Genomic DNA, 9,240 nt, shown 5'->3' with positions numbered 1-9,240 from the left:
CCCTACCCTTACCTACGTTAGACCTTGGCAGAAAATAGGTGCTGACTTGTTAACCTTTGACCAACATGAGTATCTACTCTTAGAGGATTACCACTCCAAATTCATTGAAGCTGAGATCAGATACAAGAAGTACCACAGTTATTACCCATCTGAAGTCACAATTCGCCAGACATGGAATTCCTGAAACAGTAATTTCAGACAATGGGCCACAGTTTGGCTCATGTAAATTTCAAGCTTTCGTGAACCTAACCCAGTACAGCAGCTGTTATAAGCTAGACAGAAGAAGCAGAAGGAATGTTTAGGCCAAAGATCCAGACCCCAGTCCCACTGAGCTCTCAAGTCTACCTGTGAAAACTGCAAGTGGACAAGTAGTCTCAAAACCAAGAAGGCTTATTGAGGAGTAGTTCAATAATTTTCCTTAAGTTTAAACAATGTCACAGCTCAAAGGACAAGGTTATGAAAGCCTGACAGAGAGTCTGATAACTCTCCGTTGGGCTGTGAGTATGGGGCGTGTTTCAACCGAACTCGTAAAATAAATGCCTCTTCGCTCAATTGGATAGTTCAATCAGGAGAGACCAGGTATGAGAAGAGTGATGTTTATTGCAGAATGGTAAATGTACAATAATGTTTTGGAGCTTAGACCCCGTGGGGAATCATAGCTCAGAGGGTGCCTGCCCGACATCCCCCACGGAGACAGGAACTGGGTGGCGACGGGGAGGGAGAGACTGGAGCCTTAATCCAGCCCCTTGGACCACTCGGCCACATTACTCGATTGTCAGCACTTGGCCACCCGAGCTCCTCCCGAAGCTGATCGATCGTCCAGGCGCTCATGAGACTTTTCTAATGCTCGCAAGCGGTTGAATGTCACAAGATAAAACACATCTTTCTCGAGGCTCTGCATTGGCCAGGAATCGAACCCGGGTCAACCCACCGCGCGGCAGTCTGCTATGAAGTCTTAACTTTCTTAACTTTTCCCATTCCTTCTCTATGGCTATCCTTAACCATATCGAATACTACCATGTGTGGCCACTATGGGTATTTGGGGGGCGCCGTTTTGCGGTTTTCTTACGCGATAGAGAGAAGCGTCTCAGATCAGAATATTTTTTGAGAGAACAGTACACGCCGATCTGCACTGAGGTAAGATATCCATCTGGATAGATCTAAAGATAGCTAGCTAAATCATGAATGAACATGTTATTTTACTAATCTCTGCTTTGTGAAAACTCAACATTGAGCACGCTATGACTCTGTCTAACAGTATGAATGAATGAAACTATGTACAGTAGCCACTAATGCAATGTTACGTTGGTACTACTATAACTTCCCAAAGTTATTCAGTAACGTTAGTTACTAACAATATACCGACAATGGTTTGCCAGCATGTTATGTAAAATTAACAGTGAACCGTGAATAAAAGTCATGTTAGAAGAGAGCTGTTCGCAGCTAATGCACATTTCAAGACAAAGGACATTGAGGGGGATGGGTGGGGGATGGGGAGGATGGGGGAGTTGAGATGAGGCACATTCACCTCAAGTAAGCACACTCACCGAATAGATACAGATCTACTGTAGGGCAGTGTTGTTTGAAAATACTCTGGCTACCACCCCCTCTTGAAATGTAATCTGCTGTAATTATTGAATGTGTTATTTCTTTTAAATACAGATGTCTAAGCAAGTTTTTAGTTTTTATCCTGGGAGAGTGGTGGTGGTCTTTCGGAAGGGGTCACATGGTTACCTTCTACAAGATGCAACTGAGGAAGCCAAGCGTTGGAAGGACCCCTCTGTCTCTCTGAAGGACAAGTCAGCACCCATAAAGGAGGAACAGATGAAGGCATGGGCGTGCTCTTTCGTGCTCTTTCGTCCAATGCTCGTGATTATGGTTAACTTTCATTTGAAGCATGTAACAGATAGGATATAAATGTAACTATTGTACAGTGAAAGGAATACATTCTTCTGTTTCTTTCCTGTTTGCACCACAGTCATGGATGAAGATGAAGACCTGGAGCAAGCCATGCTGAACATCTCCCCCTCCAAGATGGTCAAGCAGGGCTGTAAGTGAATGTTCTTTTGTGGGCCTTGTTGTGTGTGACTGAGGACACATTTAAAGCAATATGCTTTTGAACTGCTACTTGACAGCATGTTGTACATCTTTTCATCTCTGCTTTGTCACTAGCTGCTGCCCTGTCTTCAGGTGCATCTTCATCTCCCAGGAATAAGAGAACAGCAGGCCGAGGTCTCTTTGCATATCAGTTGTTGGGACCAATACATGACTCTTGGTCAATGTTCATGCCATGTTCCTGGCCTTGTTCAGTGTTCATGCCACGTTCCTGGCCTTGTTCAATGTTTATGGTGTTCTGCCTTTCAAAACTCCAATCATGAATTTATATCCTCTCCATCGTTGATGGTAAGTGTTTTTTTTCTTATACTCTGCATGATTCCCATTATGAATTTACAGGCTCTTTGTTGAGGGTAAGCGTTATTTGTCTTATACTCTGCATGATGACTGCATGAATGTGCATGCCACTGTTTGCATTGTTTGCTTAACAGATTTTTGAACAAAATTATTTATTTAGGATCAAAGCTGTTTGATAGTTGCTGACAGATTGAATTGAGAGAAGTTCTTACATGCAAACAAAGCACACATGCAATTTGCCTCTATCAGTCAGAAATATAACTTTTACACGGTGACTAACTTTGTGTCTTATTTTTCAGGAACCATCCGCTGCTCAGTCTAAACCGCCTGGTAACAGACTGGACCCCAGCACTGCTCAAGGTAAAATGATCATGTTCCTAGGACTACATCTGAATCTCTTGCAATTTAAAAACATACTACAAACAATATGTTGTGTTTTGCATGAGCTACTATGTTAGATGTTGAGAATAACATTGTGTTTTCTGTAATAGAAAAGAGTAAACCAGCAGCACACTCTCCAGACCAGACCAGGGTGATGGACTCACCTCTTTGTTGCCAGGTTAATATTGATGTCCACATGTGCCTAACTAGATACAAGATTTAATTAAACATAACTTACTTACCTCATTTAACTCTTAGCCTGTGTTTGAAAGTCATCTCTCACTGCAGTCCCGGCAGGAGTCCCGGTAGCAAAAAGACAGGTTGTGAGCTGTATACATATTTTTGTCATTAGATCCCCCAGTTCCAGTGAAGGCTCCAGTGCCAGTTCCGCCCGAGTTGCTTGCCCTGGGCCTGTGTACAGAGTCAGCAAACACTGCTATCTCAAAAGGTATGAGTCACTATTATTTAATAACATAATTACTTGTATTTAATAATATTTTATATGTTTAAAAATCTATTTATTTAGTCTGTTGTTTACAGAATGTAGTTGCTCATCATTATCATCTGTCATCCTGCAGCCTCTCCCCGACTGGCTCCTGTGCTGTCTGCAGCCACCATGCCACCGCGCTCTGCTCCATCTCCTGCCACGTCTGCTGCTGTCGCTCTACCCTGTCCTGTTCCAGCCGCAGCTGGTGTTCTACCTACCCCAGCTCCGTCTACCATCCCACCACCACTCCATAGGAAGGACCAAGACGTCAGCCAGTGGAACTGCTCCCAAAACCAGAAGATGTGGATGAAAACGGAGATGGAATCTTTGGGACTTTGGCCAGGATCTCGACCTGTACGACATCTGATGGGTATGATCTCCTTGTGGCGTTATCCACCCCAACCAGAACTCATAGATCCAGTCTATGATATGCCATCTCCCAAGTACTTCCAGCTACATCCATTTTTCATTTGGAAACCGGAGCATGCAATTATGGAGAGAGTGAGGAACAATTACATTTTACCCTGCCTCTACGGCTGCTCCACTTCCCATGTGGTTTCGGCAGGAGTTGGGCGACCCCGGGGTCATCATTGGGACCAGCGGCCAGTACTACATCTTGGCCTCTCGGCTGAACTGCAAAACATGCAAGAGGTACTGGTTTGCTGACAAACCCCAGTGGATGGAAATGCTGCCACAACTCTTCTGAAACATCCTGCCAGCATTTCCCACCCACAAAAAAGCCATCTGCAAAACAGTAATGGATGAGCTACGTCGCACAGGGAGGTCGGCCACAGACATGGCAAATCAGCTGAATGAGGCTCTGCACCTACGGTACGAGAGGGCACACCTTGCCTATCTGTTGACTGTGCAGAATGTGCAAGATGGTGACTCCGGCCTGTATGGGCAGAAGACCATCACAGGCACCATGCGGAAGGACAACACCCCTGATCCCTTTGGTGCCTACGACTCGACCGATGGCTGGTGTGGGGTAGCCACCAGTCCCCGCTACCTCGTAGACTGCCTCGTGCATGAGTACCACCGTAAGGAAAAGACCCTCACTCTTGTCCTGCAAGGCACTTTTGGGCAGGTCATTCGAGCTGACCACACTCGGAAGGTGGTGCTCTCATCCGGAACCATGTCCTCGTACTCCGTGATGAACGAGAACTGGATGATCCTGTCCTGGGCGATGCTTCAGTCAGAGAGTGACCGGTCGCTGGAACCCATGTACGAGGGGCTGTCTCATCGCTACGACTCAGCTGGACTGCCGAAGGCAAAGTACCAGTGGGTGGACAGGTAAAAGCCAGATCACAGCTTTTGTATTCAATTCTACACAGGACAAAAACATTTAGCAAAATATAATATACTATATAGTTACAGGAGATTAACTGTATGCAAGTGACATAGAAACTCAAAGCCTATCATTAATTAAATTGTTTCTTCTCTCTCTCTCACTGTGTGAGCAGGGACTGCTGTGCTGATTTCCGGATCCCAAAACTTGACCCCCAGGAGCACCTTCACTGGGATTCATGGAAAACCACGGAAGCTGTGGTGACGGAGGCAACATCTGGGATCCTGACCAACTCATGTGCCTCCCGGGGAAAGTACAGCAGCGACATCACTGTCAAACTGGACCTTTTCCATTGCATGCGGCGGTTCTCCAGGGAGTGCGTGTCAGAGCACCATACACTCCACAGCACTTTCTGCCGGTTCCTCAGTGCCGCATTCTGTGTGGTGGACCAGACCGACCTGCAGAGGCTGACGGAGGCATACGCCTTCTGTGGGATCAGGCCTGCCAATCCCACAAAGCAGCATATCCGGAACACTGCCGGACCAAAGTACTTTTGAATGTTCACAACATTAATAATGCTTGTTATGTTATAACATAAATAAGAAAAATACGTAATTTCATTTCTGTATTCCGTTAATGCATATGAAATAATCTGTAATACTTTTTTCAATTGTAAGGTACCACAACCTATAGAGCTGCTGGAGAGAGTGGAGAGCGTCCTCAAGCAGTTCTTCCTAGAGACAGATCCCAATGGTGTCTACCTCTTCAAGCCGTCCATGCTGAAGCTGTGGAGACTCCAGAGGGTGCACATCCTGAGAGGCTGCCTGAGTGATCCAGAGGAGGAGGACGGGATCCTTTACAGACACGGAGGAACAGTGCAGCTCAACCACGTCAAGGGTGAAGGAGCAGCTGTGCCAGTGTGGATCCCTGTGAGAGGCACCTCCCAACAGGAGGGCTTCCATTCGCATCAGGCACGGTGGATCACAGGCAACTGTGTTTCCTCCGAGCTCTTCCAGGCACAAGGCATGATGGGCATGGCACGGTGGAACTTTCAGAGATTGGTGGATCTGAAGTTACCTGACGTGAAGCTACCTGCAGTCTTTGACCCAGTGCTCATCATGCAGCTGAACGTGGCATCGGAGAGGGTGACCGGCCATGCCAAATACCCTGCACTGCAGTTGAGCCACAGAGACACAGGGGAGAGATTTGGCCTGCAGTATGTGGAGCCAGGCTGTCGCCCCGTGCCTCTGGACTGGTTCAAGAACAGGTCCCAGGGGGCTGATGAAGAGGGAGCTGAGGAAGAGGAGGCTGACCAGGTGGTCGCCGACCAGCCCTTCATCACGCCAGAAGACAATGTAAGTTGCATTGATAGCAATTTGTAATGTACCCTTTCAAACTTACACAGGTTATATCTGCAGACGAAGCACACATTTTAATTGAAATGCATGAACTTCCACTGTTGCAGGATGACATCTTTGGTGAGGCTTCTGGAGTCTTGCCCCAGACCACACTCCAGCCAACCCACCAATCAACCTCCACTCAAGGTAATTTTGCAAATATTCCTCATTTTACACATCTGCAAGTCAAATGTGAATGAGATGCAACACTCAAGTTGCACTGATGCTTGATAGAGCAAGATTTTATATTTATTATGTGTTATTTCTACTTGTCTTCAGGTCTGCCAACGACACCTGCACTGCCCATCACAGCAAACCCACGTGCCGCTCGCACAATGTCCATCAAGGCAGGCGGGCTTCTGTACGTCTTGGACCATTCCCGGTGGACAGAGGCCATGAAGGAGGTCATCGACGGCCTCATAGGAATCCACCAAGGGTCGAAGGATTTCCTGCAGAGGGTGGACAGTGACTACGCTGGCTTGGTGCAGGCTGATTCCCGTGATCCCAATAGCCTGTTGCATCCAACAACAAAGCAACACATTTCACAGTATGTGAAGCATTGGGCAAAGCGGACCAACGCCAGCACGTCCCTGAACACCAGCCCAGAGAAACTCCTCGAGACGCAGCAGCTGTGGCAGCACCTGACGGCAGAGAGTGAGACCAAGAGCGTGCCGGTGGTGACCATACCACCCGCTGCGGTCAATCCACTTGGGAGAGATCCCCAGGAGGCCCCTCTGACCAAGGCTGCTATCGAGGATATGGTGAGGGACATCGTCCAGAAGCAGACGGCACTGCAACAACAACAACAGCAGCAGCTGGGCAAAAAGAAGACGAGGAACTGTCTTGCTTGTGGCCAGCCGAAGTCGCGATACCAGGGAGACGGTTCCTCCATCCACCTCTTCTACCAGTCTGGGGAGGTCAAGTAATTTTACTGCTCCACTATGCAGCAGAAGGCCTGAATGACCCCAGAATGCCGTTTGAGGACTTTGCGGACACACCTTTCTTTGCAAAAGAGCTTGAGGCAACCAAGCTCAGGTCAGCAGAGGCACAGAGGTTGGCTGATCTGCGGGGGAAACGGAGGGCAGCAGAACAGCAGCCCACCGGTCGGCTCTGCAAGTTCTGCCGCAAGCCCGTCAAGCAGGGGCCAGAAAGCCCCCATGTGTACCATTCGTTCCGGGGTGTGGCGGGCAGGTACATTTACTGTCCTACCAGGGTGCTGTCCCTGTACAAGGCAGATGGAATGAATGCTGAAATGACCTGGGGGGAGTTTCAACAGTCAGCCTTCTACAAGGTAGAGAAGAAAAGGTGGGCTGAGAAGAAATTGAAAAACAGTGTACAGAAATTGTTGTAAATAGTTAAAATAAATAATATGACCGTTTTGCATTTAATGTGTTTTTTCTGTACAATGTTCCAATAAATGGCCAAAATAAGATTGTGTGTTCATCTCAATTATTTGTATCACAATTACAAATACAAACAGTGACAATAGTGCCTACTCACAATACAAAATCTTCTTAATACACAATATACAAGGGTAAATACAATTATGATGTAATGGTAATGTACAACACTGTATTTGTAGATGTAGATTAGTCATCTCAGTGTGGCATTTACATTGTTTTGATATATAGCAGATAACCAGTGCCACTAAATTGTATTATTTAAAGAAATACAATAAATAATTTGTAATAAACATTGTCGTGACCGAGTTTCGATATGGGGACCCCATTTTTTCCTTTACAGGTACAGGAGTCTGCCCTGTCCACATTTGTTGACTATAAATATCATTACACTCAGGAAATATTGAAAACCACGGACATCTGGGCACTTAAACCACTCTCCCTGGTATTATAAGTAAACACAACAACTATTACTGTAAAACTAAATATTAAGGATTTATAAATTAATTTAACACAATCAATTATCTTTGATAGAACGTGCCTTTTCTTATCCACTTTGTTGTTTCTCCTCAGTTCAATCTGGTGACCTTCATCCAGTTGCATAGCGATTGTCTCTGCCTAGCATGTTTAGCTTGACTGTGTTCTCCATGTGTACCTTTGTGCACTTGTTTTGTTTTCTCAGATAAATGTTTAATGTCCTTAACTCCTGTAACAGTCCATGTTGTATCTGTTACAAATGTTATAAAAAGCAAGCACGGGAAGCCAAATAAGACTGACATGACTGCATTCAGCTAGCCAGGCCTTTCTGTTGTAGCTTACCAATCGTGGGAGAAACCTCTGTGATTTACCTGTACCCTCAGCATTAGTACTGTAGCTAAAAGTCTTGGAAAGTTGAGGCTATTTTTCGCTAGGTTCCTACGAACATGTCTTAATCTGCCAAACCAGTGGGTTTCCCTTCGTTCTTTTGGTGAGCAGTCTCGTGAGCCCTTCTCATGGAGCCGAGCAGCTTAATACTTATTTAGCATTAGCGTTGTTAGCTACTGTATCCCTGCCTGTGTTTGCGCCATGCTGTTATAATCAGCAAGTGTCATGGTGTAGGAGGACTGTTCAAAAAGCGCCTCATCATACATTTAAGTCATTTAGGTTAGACTTACATTGTACAGTACTTAATGTCACATTAAATAATGTATTTAAACTCAAGTTTGTGTGGTGCGTCGCTGTATATCAGTTGTAAAAATGTCAGTAAAAAATAACGGACCCATCTGCAACCGACGCAAGCACACCCCGAAATTTCCTAACCTATTTTCCAATCCTATTTTCTAACCTTAACAATGGTACCCGCTCTACATTAATGATTACATCGCAGGTCAATATAAGGTGTACCCCTAATTTTCTGCTTGCGCTCCCAAAAAATTTAGTCAGGGGCTACTATTATCATGAATTGACAACCATCTGTTCTATTGCTATGGAGGATCAAAAGTGCCACAATGAAATAAATGAATACACCATTAAATAAATACACCATTAAATAATTACTTAAATGTGTCATTAATTTATTAAAATAGACATTAAATACATAAATGTGTTCTTAAATATATCATGAATTAATTAAATACCGATTCATTTAATGTTTTTATATATAATTATTTCCCTATTTAAGTATTTCATGCTACATTTCACAACGAGTTGTGTTGCAGTGCTTCATTGATTTTGTTATCTGTCAAACTCGCCCATCAAAGTCAGTGGGGTGGGGACTCAGTAACCCTTTAACAAATTATATGTGCTTTGAGCTTAAGTGGACGGCACCAGGCACTCTACTTCAGATCAGAGTAATGGATCAGACTGGTGTATTTATTTATTTAATGGTGTATTTAT

At 45.1% G+C, this 9,240-nt stretch overlaps 1 pseudogene across 1 annotated transcript; it reads left to right on the top strand.

Annotated features, from left to right (window-relative positions):
- The first annotated feature begins 1,884 nt into the window (after positions 1–1,884).
- On the top strand, positions 1,885–8,293 carry LOC146274051 (uncharacterized; annotated as a pseudogene). Its single transcript, XR_014766735.1, has 10 exons — positions 1,885–2,050; positions 2,173–2,232; positions 2,712–2,772; positions 2,904–2,971; positions 3,146–3,241; positions 3,372–4,573; positions 4,744–5,115; positions 5,246–5,923; positions 6,034–6,112; positions 6,245–8,293. The product of XR_014766735.1 is annotated as an uncharacterized LOC146274051 (transcript).
- Positions 8,294–9,240: the final 947 nt, after the last annotated feature.

The sequence above is a fragment of the Hypomesus nipponensis genome, chromosome 9 (assembly GCF_054491055.1).
Source record: "Hypomesus nipponensis isolate SF chromosome 9, ASM5449105v1, whole genome shotgun sequence".
Classification (NCBI taxonomy): Eukaryota; Metazoa; Chordata; class Actinopteri; order Osmeriformes; family Osmeridae; genus Hypomesus; species Hypomesus nipponensis.
This window is presented reverse-complemented; position numbering and strand designations above follow the sequence as displayed.